The 19,328-nt window shown below is 38.7% G+C and overlaps 1 long non-coding RNA gene across 1 annotated transcript; it reads right to left on the bottom strand.

Annotated features, from left to right (window-relative positions):
• Positions 1 to 3,990: 3,990 nt before the first annotated feature.
• LOC116537366 lies at positions 3,991 to 17,974 on the bottom strand. Its single transcript, XR_004263090.1, has 3 exons — positions 17,964 to 17,974; positions 17,050 to 17,052; positions 3,991 to 5,976 (listed from the first exon to the last, which is right to left on the bottom strand). It is a non-coding gene; the product is annotated as an uncharacterized LOC116537366 (long non-coding RNA).
• Positions 17,975 to 19,328: the final 1,354 nt, after the last annotated feature.

Raw genomic sequence — 19,328 nt, 5'->3', positions numbered from 1 at the left:
GGACCTAATCAAACTCCACAGCTTCTGCACAGCAAAAGAAACAATCATTAGAGTGAATTGGCAACCAACAGATTGGGAAAAAATTTTTGCAGTTTACCCATCTGACAAAGGGCTGATATCCGTAATTTACAAAGAACTAAAGCAGATTTACAAGAAAAAAACTAACAAGCCCATTCAAAAGTGGGCAAAGGATATGAACAGACACTTCTCAAAAGAAGACATACGTGAGGCCAACAAACATATGAAAAAATGCTCATCATCACTGGTCATCAGAGAAATGCAAATCAAAACTACACTGAGATACCATCTCACGCCGGTTAGAATGGCGATCATTAAAAAATCTGGAGACAACAGATGCTGGAGAGGATGTGGAGAAATAGGAACACTTTTGCACTGTTGGTGGGAGTGTAAATTAGTGCAACCATTGTGGAAGACAGTGTGGCGATTCCTCAAGGACCTAGAAATAGAAATTCCATTTGACCCAGCAATCCCATTACTGGGTATATATCCAAAGGATTGCAAATCGTTCTACTATAAGGACACGTGTACACGAATGTTCATTGCAGCACTGTTTACAATAGCAAAGACCTGGAACCAACCCAAATGCCCATCGACAATAGACTGGATAGGGAAAATGTGGCACATATACACTATGGAATATTATGCAGCCATCAAAAACGATGAGTTTGGGTCCTTTGTAGGGACATGGATGAACCTGGAAACCATCATTCTCAGCAAACTGACAGAAGACCAGAAGATCAAACACCGCATGTTCTCACTCATAGGCAGGTGTTAAACAATGAGAACACATGGACACAGGGAGGGGAGCACTACACACTGGGGTCAGTTGGGGGGAAATAGGGGAGGGAGGGTGGGGGGTGGGAAGCTGGGGAGAGATAGCAAGGGGAGAGGTGCCAGATGTAGGTGATGGGGAGGAAGGCAGCGGATCACACTGCCACGTGTGTTCCTATGCAACAATTTTGCGTGTTCTTCACATGTACCCCAAAATGTAAAATGCAATAAAATAAATAAATGGGAAAAAAAAAAAAGAACGAACAAGGGTCAAAATATGACTTTTTCCTACTTGCAAAAGTGAAAGTATATTCCCAAAGGAAGTCTTTTGTCTTTCTTCCATTTAAAATCTTCACCAACTGGTATCAATAAACCTTAACCTAAACACTACCCTAATTCCCCTGTCCCTCTTGACTTGAGTATGAAGACTTAGACACTGCTAGCCACACAGCTACTATCTGTATATCCTGCACAGACAGTAGTAGCAAATCACGTTGGGCCAAAACACTTAGAGAACTAGGGGCCAGTGTTGGTATTTAGGAAAAAGGTCTCCTAGTAAATAGAATTTTCTGCCCAACTCAGAATTAACCAGTTCAATGACTGATACTGAAAAAATCTTTCAAGTAAGAACTAATTCCATTCTTGTATCTCAATGAGCAATCTGGTGAAGGAAAAGAAACCATTTCTTGGGGTTTGGGAAGCTATAGGTTCTTGGGTTTATCATTCATTTGAGCATTAAGCCTCCTTGCCTCACACAAGAGAATGAAAAGGAGAAAGTGTGCTGGAAACTAGACAGATTGAAAGCTCAGTCCACAACAATCTCAAGAAATCAAGAGAGACTTACTTATTCTTCTCTAAGCTAAATTGGTAATACCAATTTCTTTTCATGTGGCATGTCTCTTTCCCCAAAAAGGCAGTAAGAGAGAAAAAAATAGTTAACATGATATTCATTAAGCTGAAGTGTGGTTAATCAAATTTTTACTATATGTTACAATCTTCTCAAATGTTAGCACTTTATTTTCTATGTATTCACCCTCAACATATGGTATGCACAGTACATAGGAATAAATGTTACATGTTATAGTGATATCTCATTTTATCTGAATATATGAGAATGAGAAGGAGTTATTTTCAGATAATATGAATCCTTTTTAATTGCAACAATTCTGAAAAAAAATAAAAAACACCTTGTTTTAGTGGATCCCTTAGTTCCCTGCCTTATAGAACAAACTTCGCTTATGACATAAAATAGTGTTGCCTTATAGAGGCTTCTTGAGAGGAAGGGCTAGCCTCTCTAACACATGTTGGCCATTTAAAATTTTCTAATCTATTGCAAAATGAAAAAGAGATCTAGCCAAGATTATTTGAATTAAATACAAGGTAAATAGCTCTTAATAAAGGATCAGAAAAGACTGCATATGAATAGGGTAACTATATGTTTACTGCCCAACGTCGTCGAGTGAATGGAGGTGCCATCAATGAATATATCAAAGCTGTAACCAGTACTGTCCCAGGCAAACAGGGTCATACTCTGTGTATGGATAGTGTATATATATTTGTCCCATAACGTTTCTTCTTGGAACTCCAATCTGGTTCCTGACAATACTCCAGATAGTTTATTTGTTCATCCATCTACGCATTCATTCTACGGTAAGGGACAATTACCATCTAAGGCCTGTCAATGCACAAAGATTTGTACTAGGCACTGAAAGTACACAAAAGTGTCAGATAGGGCGAAAGAAAGCACTCAGGGAAAGAACATGGAAGTTCTCTAAATGTTCAGACTTTTGGATGCGAATAAGTAAGGTATTTCTGTAACTGATTTTCAACTTACAATCCAATTTCTAGGTTGCTGAACGAATCCTAGGTATATAACTTTTAAAATTTTAAATTTAAAATTTACTAGAGGGCTTTGAATTACCTTCCTAAAACTTTGGAACTGACTCCAGGCTACAACGAGAATTCAATGGAGACAGTCTTAGCCGAAGGGAAATATAATAGCAGTGTTAACACTCAGCCACAGAATATTTGGGGGTAGGGAATGGTCACCAGAATTCTACCCTTCATTCTTAGGAGGTTCAAACTGTCTTGACAGACACTGAACACCAGGGTCTTTGAGACACAGATCAGGAAACTGAGTGTTTCAAGCCTCATTAAAAAGTGTGACAATTATAGAAAAGAGAGAAATGCACTGAAAACAGGCCAGGGCACTTATCCCCAGACGCAAATGACTATGTAGTTACTTCAACCTGTTAAAAAATAATTACCATCCAGGGAAAAGACTTTGTCATGAAAAGCCTTAGCCCTCACACCCAGCTAATGTCTGCAGAGAGGGCAAGATGTAGAAAGGAGCCTGAGGATCCGATTAAGAGCCAGTATTCACTCTGCCAAGAGTTCTCTGCATGGCCCTGGGTGTCTGATTACCATCTCCCCTGAAAGGAAAATTTGCTAGGCCCTCCTCAGATGCTCACTCCCAGAAATGCTGCCTTGAGCAGCTCTGAACTCAGTCATAGACACATGCCACCAGAGCCAAAAAATTACAAGACAGTTGCGGTACCCCTGATGATGATACCCTGAAAGTGCAATCCAGGCTCACTGCCTCACTGTGATCACTTTGAATTGATTACTTGAAATTTTTGCTAGAAAAAGATGCTAGACTAGATGGCTTACAATATCGCTCTGGCTGCAGCCAAGGGGATTCCTTGCCTATATCAATGCTGAGGAGGACAAGAGGGGAGGCCCCTGATGGCCAAGCAGATTCTGACTCTCATCCTCTGTGACTCTCTCTCAAAGCAAATTCTGGAGCCAGGATGGTTGCTTCTGCTACCATCTCTCATAGCCCCACTGACCATCATGTACAGAAATCCCCCTTCCTTCTTATTCAGTTAAGATAGATTTGGAGTTTTAAAAGACAACCTTTTCTGTGAAATGAAGATGAAAATGAACCTAAAAGAATGAAACACCCACAAAAGCAGAGAAACAGGTAGAACACTAGCTCCCAAGCCAGACTGTCCACCAGCATAACCTGCAGAACTTATTTAAGTGCATATTTCCAGACCCCAAACCCAACCTACAAATTAAACTTTTCCGGGGACAAAGCCTATCAATTGGTATTTGTATTAAAATCCTCAGATGATGTTTATGCACCAGCCATCACCATCTTTGGACCAAACTTGGGAACCACTGGTCTAGTTTTTATATCCTATCTAATTTAGTTGAGCCAAATCATCCCTGATACACTTTTGTTTTGTGGTAGGAGGCAGTGTTCAAACCACAACACAAAAAGATGCATGAAATTGTAGATGAATTGTTATAAGCCAAGTGCCCCTCTCAGTAAATAAAACATGTCACATTTCAAAATATGTGTACTGATATTATGGTCATAATATAACAATATTATGATATTATATATATAACATGATATAATAATATCATGTTAAGAATAAATTCTTAACATAATTTATTTTATAGACAAAAATTTTACATACTGAAGAATTTGGTTATATAGCATCCCTGATTCTTAGACATCTGGCCTCAGTGTGACTATTTTGACTATTCCTAAACTCACCATTAAGACATCTCTATCCACTGATAAATAGCTTATATTGATAATATTTTCATTGTTAAATGGAGTCTATATATCTCTCAGAATTTTTCTATGTTGGTCTTGCTTCTGCCTTCTAGAGGAACCTAGAACAAGATGACTTCTCTTACAATATTTCTCAAATTTTTGAAGACTGCAGACATGATGTAATTTATCTTCTTTAGCCATCCTGCTCCCTCGTAACTTTTCACATGAACTGCCATCAAGTTATTCCTTGACCATCCTCAACTACTTTCAGCCTGATTACCGGGTTTTCCAAGTACTCTGGTCTTTAAGGATTTATTTGCAACATATATTCTTTACCTGTGTGTATTCGTTAGGATAGTCTAGGCTATGGCAGCTATATAACCATGAAATCTCAGTGACTTAAAACAACAAAGTTCATGTCTTGCTCATACTGCTTACTCAACAAGGCCAACAAAGGGCTCTCCTCTACATAGTCACTCAGAGGTCGAGGCTGAGTTTGGCTTCAATACTTTGTAGCTGTAAAATATGAGCCCTTCACAATCACTGCAACAGCATAATAGAACTAGAGCATCTCACACCATTTCATAAGTGTGCTGCCTATAGTCTATTGGCTGGGAGCAGTTAGATAGCCAGCTAATAGCAAATGGTCTAAGTAATGTGGGATGAACATTAAGTAATAAGTGAACATGTATGTCATCTATCTTTCCCACCTTTTCTACAGTTAAATTATAATAAACATACTTTCTGTACAAATTTCCAAGACATTGATTAAAGTTTTGCACCAGATAGGGTCATGGATGGAATTTAAGAGCACTACTTCAGAGGCTTCTTTAACTTAATTTCATTTGGCTCTCAATATTATATGTTCATCGTATAAAAAGCAATGGAGGCCAAACCCAGATAAAATAATCTAGGACTTCCAGGATTCCCTTTCTTCATCTTATCCTTCCTAACTTCAAAGTTCACATAGAATGGTATCACACACAGAAGTTCCTCCAGCCTCCAGCACATGGACATCAAAACCCACCAAACATGAAGTTACTACCCCTGCATAGCAAAAAAGACTAAGTCTGTTCCTTTGAAAATGGAAGTGTAAAGGCCGCCTACATACTTTTGCACCCAAGATCACAGGTGCCACTCCTCTATCTAGGCAGAAACATTAACTATCTACAGGAATTGTCATCATAGTCACCATTAATTCTATAGGATTCCCAACAGATCTTAGTTCAAGTAACATGGTTCCTAGAAGTAAGAGCTGGAAAAAGCTTCAGATATGGAGTGGTTTAACTCCTTAATTCCAAATCCTCATGTGTATATATAATACATATACTGTATTAGTCTGTTTGTGTTGGTATAAAGGAATACATGAACCTGGCAATTTACAAAGAAAAGAGGTTTATTTGGCTCACAGTTTTTCAGACTATACAAGATGCATGGCACGAGTATCTGCTGGTGAGGGCTTCAGACTGTCTCAATTCATGGTAGAGGGAGAAAGAGAAGTCAATGAGTGCAAAGATCACATGGTGAGAAAAGCATCAAGGGAGAGAGGAGGTGGTACCAGGCTCTTTTTCAACAACCAGTTCTCACAGGAACTAAGAATGAGAACCCACTTACTCCCATAAGAATGATACCAAGTCATTTATGACAGATCTGTCCCCACAATCCAAACATCTCCCACTAAACCCCACCTCCCACACTGGGAATCAAATTATAACATGAGACTTGGTGCAAAACAAACCATGTCCAAACCATAACCACAGTCATATCCATACAGTTCACCCACATAGTTAGGCCCAGGGAAATAGAATGACATAGTACATCGTATGGTAGAACAAGCATCCAAGTCTCTTCAGCTTTGTTATCATTGTCTTCTTTGTTCTTTCACAGGTAATAGTGACAAATTCACCAGGCAATTCTCTACTACCATTTTGCCACTGCTCATGCAGTTTCTATTGCCTGGAAGACTTCCCTTATGCCTCTGAGATTAGATTCTACTTATTCTTAAAGTTTAACTGCTACCTAGCCAGTATCTTTTTATATTCATCATCTTATAACCCCTGTATCCCTTAGCACAATAAGGACTTACAACTGTGAACAATGAAAGAAGGGAAAAAAAATTCTTCAAGGATCTGAGCAAACTCATTACAGTTCTCACAAGCTTATACTTCAGGGCTATTTTCACTCCCAATATGATTCTCATGGTGAGCCCAGGAGAAAGTCTCTGCCTCTATCAAGACTGGACAGCTCAAAAGCATGGTCTCACCAACTGCAACCACACAAAGAAACAATCAGACAAGAGAAACATATCATGAGTGCACCGAGATCCAAACAGTACCTTTCACTTTAAGGGAAATCTCACTTGGTAAGATGGATTTTGGAGTATTATTGCTACAAAACATTCTAGAAAGTGGATTGTATGCTCTCTAAATTATTTCTAATAATTTTGCCTAAAATATTTACAGGTGACATTTTGACTGTTCTTTTTCACAAACAGAAAATCCTAGAGAGTGAGAATTCCTACAAATATCTCTTCGTCAGTGTTCACTTGGAGAATTCAGCTCCAAATATTGACATGGACTACCACAAGCCTGTGTTAAATTATTACTCTCAAATATTTCATGCTTTTAGAACTAAATCAGATACATTTCCTTGTAAATTTATATTATAAATTTTACATTTTATAAATGTAAATAAAATAATTTAAAACACCTTCTTAATGACTTTACTATGTACTCCCACATTAGTATGTGATGAATGCTTCACAGTTATGCCAAGTTGCCCCTCCAGATAATTTATACTTCCAATTTAAGAACCAGGATTCAGTAAATTAGTTCAACCATTATGGAAGACAGTGTGGTAATTCCTCAAAGACTTAGAACCAGAAATACCATTTGATTCAGCAATCCCATTACTGGGAATATAAATCATTCTATTATAAAGATACAGGCATATGTATGCTCATTGCAGCTCTATTCACAATGGCAAAGACATGGAATCAACCTGAATATCCATCAATGACAGACCGTATAAAGAAAATGGGGTACATATACACCATGGAACACTATGCAGCCATAAAAAGGAACAAGGGCAAGTCCTTTGCAGGGACATGGATGGAGCTAGAAGCCATTATCCTCAGCAAACTAACATGGGAACAGAAAACCAAACGCCACATGTTTTCACTTACAAGCGGAAGTTAAACAATAAGAACACATGGACATGGGGAGGGAAACAACACACACTGGGCCAGTCAAGAGGGTGGAGGGAGGGAGGCATCAGGACAAATAGCTAAAGCATGTGGGGCTTAACACCTAAGTGATGGGTTGATAGGTGCAGCAAACCACTATGGCACACATTTACATATGTAACAAATCCCTGCACATTGTGCAAATGTATTCCAGAACTTTAAATTAAACTAAAAAATTTTAAAAAACTTAGAAGTAAAAAAAAAAAAAGAAGCAGAATTCAGACTAAATTGATTATCTACATAGGTATTCCTAATCTGTACGTTAATTTTTAAAAGAAGGCAGAAATGTACATATTCTCCTAGGATATTTTCCCAAGACTATTTTAAGGGAAACCGTTTAAATGTGTCCATTCTTCTTTTTGCCACCTGAGTTTAAAATATTTATGGTGTAAATACCAATGACTTTAACTTGTTTCTTTTCTTTTTCTTAATTTGTATCTTTTCTTTTTTGGTTAGCTATGCTACATATTTATTTTCAAGATACACTAGAGATCAATAGCAACATTTCTAAGTCTAAAAACCTATTTTATATCAGAATTTTTAAGTGATAAGTATAATATTCTAATAAGTTCTATTTATTTTCTGGCATCTATGTTATAGAAAATAACCATCTAAAACCTGTAATAGGTAGATATTTTAAACCAAATCTATAGCAGTGAAAACATTGAGAAGGTGGCACACGACATTCAGGGATGCAACTTTCCAAATATAAAGATTCCCTAGCTTACAACCACTAACTAGGTTAGGACTCAAAGCTAAAAAGTAAGGAGATGGTGGCAATAAAATTGAAACTGATCATCAGAGAGGCTCTATATTTTCCAGAGGTCTCAAAAGTCAGAAATTATTAACTAGCCTCCTAGCAATGGTTTTTTCCTTGAGAGGCATAAAATCTACTAGGTGAAGAAACACACATTCTCAAATTAGCATAAATAGAGAAGTATGCAGAGAGGCAAAGAGGACATGAAACAGTCAGGTGTTTTTAGGAAGCAGACAGAACTTCCACATGGCTGGACCATAGGATGAAATAGAATGTAGGAAGAGATGAGACCAGAGAATTTGACAAGGGCTTCATCACAGAGGGTTTGGAGCTATCACATAAAAGCACCGGGACTACATCCTAAAATGATAGAATCCTACAGTAGAGTTTTAAGAAATAGGAGAGATAATATTAGATTTTAGTTTTAAGGTGATAACTCATCTATAGTATTCTAAATTGCTAGACTGCATATTTTATAAGTAAAGCTAGTGGTGTTGGTATGCATATATGATTTATACACACAGAAAAATGATCGTATCTAAAATAAATTTAGTAGTTACCACCACGGAATGGCTTTGAGGTTAAGAGAAAGGACTTTTAACTTTATAAATACATTATTTGAATTTCCAATATACACATCTATTTGCTTTTTAACTTAAAAATAAAGCTCACTCTGGCAGCAGCGTTGATGTGTAAGACTGGAGTTGAAGAAACCAATTAAGAAGCTATTGCAATGTAATTGTCCAAATGATAGGCAATGGGAGTCTAAACAGAAGCAGTGGCATCGGGGAAAGAGAAAGGAAGAGGTAGATTTGGACTGTAGCAAGGATGTAGACTAAGGAACTTGGTGGCATTGACTACTAGAAAATGAAGGAATAAGAGGAGGTTAGAATACTTTACAGGTTTCTAACTGAAATAAATCAGCCACCAGCATAGCAAATATAGGGTAAAACACAGACTTTGTGGAAACATGTATCTTCAGGTTTGGAAATGTTGAGTTTGAAATATTCATGTGGCATCCAAGTGAAAATGCTCTTGTTTTATATGAATCGGGTTTATATGCCTGGAGCTACAAGAGGAACCTGGGCTGGTTAGTACAGAGCTAGGTGTATAAACCAGTTATGCTATGTATATCAGGTAGTCTCCTGGCGGGAGTCAGAATGAACCCAGATGCTCCAAATGCAGAGGTGATTAATAACAACAGTGTAGGAAATAGGAACAAACCAGGAGAATGAGGCACCTGGGAGCTAGCAACAGTGGGAAGCCACTACCACCCCCAGGGCCAAGGAACAAGAGAAAGAAATAAAATGCTAGAGACAATTGAGAACTGAAACGATGGAGGGAGAATACTTGCTCAAATTTTGAGTAGTAAAGAGAGAGAGACCATTGTTGCCAAATAGTCCCAAAGCAGAGCTGAAGTAGGGAAGAAATACTCTGGCTTCTCTCTCCTCCTTTCTCCTGACTCCTGTTAGCCAAATGCAACCAGAAGGAAGACAGAGGTCAAAGGAGTCTGGATGACACAATTCACAGAGGCCAGCCACCTGGCACACAGAAGGAGGCAGAGGTGTGCAGAGAATTAGTCTGTAAGAGAACAGTCACCATCACATTGACTCCTATTCAATGATCAGCTCACTCCACTAACTGGTTTCTCTGGGGAAACTACAGTGACCTGGGGGAAGGAGAACAAACTGATATAAATGAAATAGTTACAAGGAACCTATGGGCAGTACTATTTTATCCTGAACTCACGAATCATTGAGACTTGGGCTCCAATTCCTTCTTTGCCACTTGCAGGCTCTGTCACTGTGGGCAACTGAAATTTCTCTAGGTCTTCACCTGTAAAGTGAAGATTAAAATGCTGCTCAATTTGTAGAATTATCATGAGGATTAAATTAGATATTTTCTGTAGACATTTAATCCAATGCTTGTTACAAAGTAAGCACTTGGTGGATGTTAAGAGGAGATGACAATGACTGTGAGTGGGAATGGTCACTAATTCACGTCCTAAAAAGAGAACTGTGAGCTAGAGTAGACAGAGCTTTCCAAGGTACAGTCTGAATGATAGGTAAGATTTAAGGAAATGCATAGGGGGATGCATGCATGCAGAATTAAGGACGTAGAGTTGAGAGCAGCATATTGCATGCAGAGGACCATAAGAAGAACTGAGTGAATATGTAGGCTTATACTCTCATGTCAATTTTTTTGTTTGTTTGTTTTAGATGGCATCTTGCTCTGTCACCCTGGCTGGAGGGCAGTGTCATGATCTTACCTCACCAGCAACCTCCCCCTTCTGGGTTCAAATGATTCTCCTGCCTCAGCCTCCCAAGTAGCTAGGTATATAGGCATGCATCACCATGTCCAGCTAATTTTCCTATTTTTTAGTAGACATGGGTTTTCACCATGTTGGCCAGTCTGGTCTTGAACTCTTAACGTCAAGTGATCCACCTGCCTCGGCCTCACAAAGTTTTAAGCCATGATGCCCGGCTTCTCATGCCCTTTTTAAGAGTTAGTATTCAAGACACCCCACATGCACATTATCCTATCATCTGTGCCTTGTAGCCATCAGTCCTCATTTCTATGCTAAGACATTATTTTTTAATGTCTTGATAGGCTTTTCCCTTCAGAAGTGGAATACAATTTTGCAAGTTGAAGTAACATACTAAGAAGACAAACCCGTGAAATAAAAGCTCTCTAGATTTTTATCAGAGCAGAGAATGTAATTCAGAGAGGCTAACATAAGACCTTATTTTTTAGAACGATGTCCCTGACAAAAAATATAGTTCCGTAGTATTGTCCAAATGCCTTTGAACAGCAAAATTCTAACCTACTTCTCATCTTTTCATGTATGCTAATATCTGCTTCACCTTACACCCTAGTTTTTGCAAGTATAGCAGGGTTAACTTCCCTAATGTAGTGTCAGATCGTTAGGAGACAGACATGTCCTCCTACCTCCGTCTCATCCATCACAGCTGTGGTTCTCAAATACAAACCTGCACCAAAATCACCTGGGATACTTGCCAAAGTTATAGACTGAAAGACCTGGTGCTTCAATTTCGTCAGTCTGCCATGAGTCAAAGAGGTCTAATTTTTAAGTTTTCCAAGGAATTTAGAGATGCATACACTTAGAGGAAACTCTGATACCCAGCTACCAGGGCCTCCTTTTTCAAGGCTACACCCAGTGGCTAGTACAGAAGGAAGGGGAAAGAAGTGCCACCCAATTAGAAGAAGGAGGCAAGAGCAAGCAATAAATGTACATTCCAATATGTTTTCTTCTACTCTGAATACACAAAAATGCTGACAATGCTTAGATGGGGCAGTGACATAGTAAGGTAAATGTCTTGCATAAACCATTTTGGCTGTCAGAGAGAAGATGCCCTATGAGAATTGGGAGATATATTCTGAGGCTGAGCAGTAATTTTTGTCAAGCTATGAGGTGAGTCTGAATTACAGTGGGAGTGGAAAGGAAGTAAGAGATATGAACATTTTCAACTAGAATAAGTGATTGGAATTAATAATTAGCTAGATGTATAGAGCAAAGGAAGGAAGAAGTGATAAATAACTCCTATGTTTCTGACTTGGCATGAGTGGTCAGAATAGAGAGAGAGGAATTATAGAAAGAGTAACAGATTTGGGGTTGGACAAGTAGTTTACAGGAAGGATGTTGGCCAAATGATTTTCATGACTCAGTATCATGCCCAGATAATTCTATATCAATTGATATATGAACCTCAGAAGAAGAATTGGGGCCCTACGTTTAAATGTGGAGGTCATTGTCATGTAGATGTGGGTGAAGCCATACTTGTAGCAAGATGCTCCAGGGAGCATTTCAATAAAATGAAGTACTGTAGAGTACTAAGGAAGGAAGATACCTGTGGATCAAGTTGAAGATGCAGGGTCACAAAAAAAGACTGGGAAAAGTAACTAGAGAGAATTGAAGAATAAGTCTGATTAGTTCCCTTTTAAATCCAAATTCTTGGTCCGGCATGGTGGCTGATGCCTGTAATCCCAGCACTTTGGGAGGCCAGGACAGGCAGATCACCTGAGGTCGGGAGTTTGAGACCAGCCTGGCCAACACGGCAAAACCCCTTCTCTACTGAAAATACAAAAATTAGCAAAGCATGTTGGGGTGCCTGGAATCCCAGCTACTTGAGAGGCTGAGGCAAGAGAATCACTTGAACCCGGGAGGCAGAAGTTGCAGCGAGCCGAGATTGCACCACTGCCCTCCAGCCTGTGTGACAGAGCAAGACTCTATCTTAAAAAAAGAATCTAAATTCTTATTAATACATTCTAGAAGTTGATAGGGAATCGAAATTAAGCTTCTCTCCCGGTAGTTTATAAAAAACATTCTTTTTCTCCTTTTAAATTTTGGGACATTTGCCCATCTGGTTTCTGGCATCTATCCCATTCTCTATAATTTCTGAAAGATTACCAGCAGGTTGTATGCAAGCCATCGTAATTTTTATAGCAGAAAATCTCTTCCTCTTAGGTGAAACAAGAAGTTTTAATTTAATTTTCCTTTACCTAAATGCCACCAAAGGAAAGAAGCCACTTAATTATCTGTCTTTTAAAACATGTTTCTCATTGCATTTGCAAAGGTTTACAAGGAATACATCTAGTGCTTAATTGCTTGTGGCTAGGGAATACAATCATTCTTCTAGAGTCTACCAAATATTTATTGTGATTGCCTCAGCCTAGGGTTCAGGCACATACCAGGAAGACTGAAACTAATTGAGCCCAAGCCCCTAAGCTATTAAAGAGTGGCAGATTCGTGTTGAAAAACAGGGGTTATGTCAAGCGTTTGACATTGTAGGTGTTTGTTAATGTATTTTTTGGTGTGGCTGGGAAAAAAACCTGATTGACAGAACTCATTCTTTGCAACATAATTATCTACTTCTTTGGTGACCCATCTGCTCCCCTTAACAGCGTGCTAATACTATCATAAAACAATTAGATTAAATTGGTCTTCTGGTGATCAGTGGTTAATATGGTTTCATACAAATTATTCTGAGATTGCAAGGCCTTTCTTATTAAAACTGGAAACAGAGCACTAGCTATTGACAGAACTTATACCAACATTTGGGTGTGTGGATAAGAAATTATAAAGTCTTTTAGCATCTTTTTGACTGAAAATACTTTTTACAGAGAACTATTTAAACCCAGCAGCTCAAGTGTAACTTCTTATCTTTAATATTTATTACAAATATAAAATTGTCAATTTTTCCCACCTAAATTCTACTTAAAACCACACAGTAGCTCTTATTAATAGAATAAAAATCTTTCTAAAAGAGAGAATATAAGGAATCACTTTAAAAAGTCAATACCTTTCGCTGTTAAAGAGAAAGAAGGGAAAAAGTACAGTGAAACCTTCCAGAACTCGGCAGGAAAAGCGTCATAAGCTGCAAAAAAAGCTATTCTGCTTCCTAGATGGATATTGGTCTCCATTCTCAATATTCAGGTTCAGAATCTCATCCTCTCCTTCCTAAGACCTTACTCAGCAGACAGTTCAAACTGACTGTTCTTCCCAAATCACAGATCTGATCATATTGCTTCCCTATGTAAGCTTCTCTGATGATTTCCTATTACTTAGAAAATTCTGATTTCCTAGAAAGTTATTAAGGCCTTCTATATTCTTGTCCCTGTCTACACTTGAAACATCCCTGAAATGCTGGCACCTCCAGCTACCCTAAAAGATTCATAGATCTTAGAGCATGCCAGGCTCCATCATGCCTGTGTCCTCACCATGAAAATCTTTGTCTCCAATTATCTTTTCCACAGTTTCCTTTGTTAAATCCTATTCAACAATCACTATGACGAACAGTTTGATGTTATCAAGTAAAATTAGTCAGACACTTGCTTGCCTTATGACTCAAAATGTTATTCTCAGATATATGATGAAGAAAAATACATACATATGGACAGCAAAAGATATGTACCTGAAATGTTCATGTCATCATTATTTGTAAGAGCCAAAAGCTGAAAATAACCAAATTTTCATCAACAGTAGATAAACTATATATATATATATATATATATATATATATATATATATGAATGAAATGGAATACCACAGAGCAATAAAAATTAATGAAAAGTTGCAATATGCAACAAAATGACCACTCCAAGAAGCAAAATATAGACCAAAATACCCTAATATGAGAGCATATATACTGTGTGGTTTCATTTACATAAAATTAAACTACAGGTAAAACTAGTCTGTGATGTTAAATATCAAGTGTATTAGTCTGTTCTCATGCTGTTAATTAACACATAACAAAGACAGGGTAATTTATAGAGAAAAGAGGTTTAATTGATGCACAGTTCCACATGGCTGAGGAGGCCTCACAATCATGGCAGAAGGCAAATAAGGAGAAAAGTCACATTTTACATGGTGGCAGGCAAGATACCATGTGCAAGGGACTCCCCTTTATAAAACCAGATTTGTGAGATATATTCACTATCATGAGAACAACATGAGAAAGATCCACTCCCATGATTCAATTACCACTTACCAGGTACCTCCCATGACACACGGGGATTACGGAAACTACTAATTCAAAATGAGATTTGGGTGGGGATAAAGTCAAACCATATCATTCTACCCCGATCCCTTTCAAATCCTATATCCTCACATTTCAAAACCAATCATGCCTTCTCTATAAGACCCCAAAGTCTTAACTCATTTCAGCATTAACACAAAAGACCACAGTCCAAAGTCTCATCTGAGACAAAGCAAGTCTCTTCTGCCTACGAGCCTATAAAATTAAAAGCAAGTTAGTTACTTCCTAGATACATGGGGGTATAGGCATTGGGTAAATGCACCCTTTCCAAATAGGAAAAATAGGCCAGAATGAAGGAATTGAAGACCCCATGCAAGTCTGAAACCCAGTGGGTCAGTCAAATCTTAGAGCTCCAAAATGATTTCCTTTGACTCTATGTCTCACATCTAGGTCATGCTGATAAAAGAGGTAGGCTCCCACAGCCTTGGACAGCTCTGCCCTGTAGCTTGGCAGGACACAGCTCACCAACCCCCTGCCCTGGCTACTTCCAAGGGCTGGTGTTGAGTGTCTGCAGCTTTTCCAGGCATGCAGTGCAGACTGTCAGTGGATCTACCATTCTGGGGTCTGGAGGACGGTGGCTCTCTTTTCACAGATCTGCTAGGCAGTGCCCCAGTGGTGACTCTGTGCGGGGGTTCGCACCCCACATTTCTCTTCACACTGCCCCAGCAGAGGTTCACGAGGGCCCTGCCCCTGCAGCAAACTTCTGCCTGGACATCCAAGCACTTCCATACATCCTCTGAAATCTAGGCAGAGGTTTTCAAACCTCAGTTCTTGACTTCTGTGCACCACAGGCTCAACACCTAATGGAAGCCACCAAGGCTTGGGGCTTGCACCCTCAGAAACAATGGCCTGAGCTCTATGTCAGTCCCTTTTTGCCATGGCTAGGACACAGGCACCAAGTCCTGAGACTACACAAATCAGCAATGCCCTGCGCCCAGCCCATGAAACCATTTTTCCCTCCTAGGCCTCTAGATCTGTAATGGGAGGGCTGCCATGCAGACCTCTGACATGCCCTGGAGACATTTTCCCTAATGTCTTGGTGGTTAACATTTGAGTCCTTGTTACTTATGCAAATTTCTGTGGCAAGCTTGAATTTCTCTTCAGAAAATAGGTTTTTATTTTCTATCACACCATTAGGCTGCAAATTTTCCAAACTTGAATGCTCTGCTTCCTCTTAAACACTGCTCCTTAGCAATTTCTTGTCAGATACCCTAAATCATTTCTCTCAAGTCCAAATTTCCACAGATCTCTAGCAAAGGGGGCAAAATACTACCAATCTCTTTGCATAGCAAGAGTAAGCTTTACGCCACTTCCCAACAAGTTCCTCATCTCCATCTGAGATCACTTCAGCCTGAACTTCATTGTCCAAGTCAGTATCAGCATTTTGGTCAAAGTCATCCAACAAGTCTCTAGGAAGTTCCAAACTTTCCCACATCTTCCTGTCTTTTGAGCCCTCCAAGTCTCTAGGAAGATCCAAATTTCCCACACTGTCCTATCTTCTTCTGAGCCTATGATTCAGAAGAATACCAGGCCCCTCCCATGACATGTGGGAATTATGAAAACTACAATTCAAGATGAGATTTGGATAGGGACATAGCTAAACCATATCATCAACACAGTGGTTAGTTTTAGGGAAGACGGGTGGATAGTGATTAGGACAAGGCAGAATGGAGCTTCTAGATGCTTGAAATGTTTTGCTTCTATTTCAGAATAATTCATCAACCTGTACACTGAAGGTGTGGGCACACTTTCATATGTATATTACACATCAGGAAGAAGTTTTTGGTTTAATTTCTGCTTTTCAAAGTCAAGATCAAGCAGTATCTTTTTCCATAAAGTCTTGACTGATCTCTCCCATTTAGAATCACTTGTCTCTTTCTTTGACTTCCCTTTGAGCCTGATTTTTCTCTCTCTCTCAAGGTACTTAATTAACATGCTTTGAATTTTAAGCATGATTGTAACTCATATGACATAGATCAGGTAATTCAAGAAACCCTAACCAAATGAAGCAAAAAAATTGAGATAATTGGAAAGAAAAATGTGGCAACTCCTTCATGTCAGCTTTGTTTAAATTGGGTTTGGGTTGATCCCTCAGCTTTGCAATGGTACATAGAATTGTCCTCGCTACTTCCTTCTGCTGAAGTCAAGTTCTTTTCTCTACCTTTCTTCTTATCCAACTGTGCAATGTTGCTGTTTATTGTTTTGGTGAAACAGGTTGCAACATGGTGTATGTTTCCAAATATTGGAAAGCAATGAGAAAAGCCACCTAGCAAATTAAGAGTGTTACTACTTTCTGTCTCCAATTTTTTTAAACAGGGGGAAGATTCAGGAAATTGTTCAACTAAGCCATCTCCAGGAGCTCAGCAATGATATTAAGTCCCCAGCCAGAGTTTTTGTGGCATGTGGAGAAAAGCTGCCAGGTTAATCTATACTTAAGAAACCCAGATCTGCAGGAAGTCTTTCTTCTGGAACACATATCCTCAGAATCAGCTATAATTCTACTAGAAATATTCATCTCACTGCCTCTTGTAGTCCCAAGTGACCACTACACTAGATTCCCAGGGACACTTGTAAATTGCTTTGAAAACCTTTAGATCTGACCCTCTTTCCCAGAGCAAACAGCCCTCCTGAGGCTGAGGTTTTCAGAGTCACTGAGCAGTTCTAGATGGCTGCAGTCTTAATAATCTGTGCTAAGGTATGTCTTCCCTCTTCCTGGCTCTACCACATCAAGGCGCATATGATGCACTCACTGAGGACAAACTATGTCCTTCTCCACAGTGCTTTGCCCCAAGTAGGTAATTGCTTCTTGACCTATTGGATGAAATATGGGATAAGGTGAAAATCATTTTTATTTCCCTGGCTCAATTTTTCAACATATGTAAAATGAGCAATTACCCTTCTGAGCAGGAAGATGCTCTGAGCTTTGAAATGTTCCCATTGCAATTTTTATTTACTCAATTGCAACTTTTTAAAAACGGAAAGAGAGAAAGAAAGAAAAAGAAAAAAGACGTTCAAAGTTACTCTCAGCCAGATTCCCCAAACCTGAGAGAATGTGTCCATTTGGTGACATGTGACCACCAGCGTATTTAATTAATCCATTAGAAAATTTCATTCAGGCTTTTAATAATATTGTTTTATCTGCCCCTTGCTCCTTACTACTGCATCACAAAGTCTTCCCTGACTCTTCTTGCCTATTTCCTTTCAACAGATTTAAAGACAATCTTGATATTTCTTTTCTGGAGTATGTTTCCTCGGAAACACTAGAAGTTGAAGTCCCACTGTTTATAACAGGCTGCTTTTGTTTTCTCCAAGCTACCCTTTGGAGAGAGCCTCCTAGTTGAAATGCTACATTTCTAAGCTACTAAATCTTATTTATCTAGTCACCAGGCACTTTGCTATACCACTCTTCCATTGTTTTACTGTTTTAAACAGACATGGAGCCCGTCTTCCTTTAGGCAGTACAAGCACTAGGCTTTTGGTCATGCTAGCTGCTGTAACAAACAAATCTCCACTGTTCAATGATTGAACTCAACAAAACTGTATTTGATGCTTATGTTGGTGTGTTTTACATATGGAAGATACAGGTAAGCAAGCAACATTCCTCCAATAAGTGATTTAGAGACCCAGGTCCTGTCTGTTTTGGTGAGGTACCATCCTCTGGAACCTTGAAAACCTCTGCATCAAATCAGAGGAAGAGAAAAGAGAGTGAAGAAGACATATGACTTTAAAAAAAATAGGAGTCTAAAAGTTATAGCCCTCCTCCTGTTCACATGCCCTGTCTGGGTAACTGCCTTCCAATAGCACCACCAGATTATGAAGGGTAAGCATGGAATTTTGTGGACAGTTAGCCAACTCTACCATGATGCCATAGCATTGCTGCCACAAAGGCCTTCTCAATTTCTTAAATGATTTATAACATTCTTCTCTTACAACTTCATCAATAAATGAAATACTTTTTGGAAATTATTATATGGGAGGCATAGTACTGGGCCATGGGAATATAAAAATGTGGTCTTTGATCTCAAGGATCTCACATTTGGTTCCAAAGAAAATATAGGTATTTAATCAATAAAAGAATGTGACTGAACAGCCATGCTGATACTCACAACTTAGTGAAGAACAGAGATATTAATTAATTATTAAATGTATAAGTGATTAAGGTATAGAAAAATAGAAATACCAAGGGATATGGAAACAAACAGGAATTAATTTGATGGGAAGATTGAGGAAGTTAAGGAAAATGAACAAAAAGTTTTTATGATGAAATATTCTACACAGACAGGCTAATCCTTTAGTTGATTGGTCTTCAACATTTTGCTCACTTCTCCTCAAAAATAATTTTGAATTAATATACATTCACATTTTAAGTTGAATCTGAAGTTTTTCATTACAAATTGACATAAGCAA

This window comes from Sapajus apella, unplaced genomic scaffold (assembly GCF_009761245.1).
Source record: "Sapajus apella isolate SASKATOON/1434 unplaced genomic scaffold, GSC_monkey_1.0 scaffold109, whole genome shotgun sequence".
NCBI classification, from domain to species: Eukaryota; Metazoa; Chordata; class Mammalia; order Primates; family Cebidae; genus Sapajus; species Sapajus apella.
Note: the sequence above shows the minus strand (reverse complement) of the source record. Positions and strands in the feature narration are given on the sequence as shown.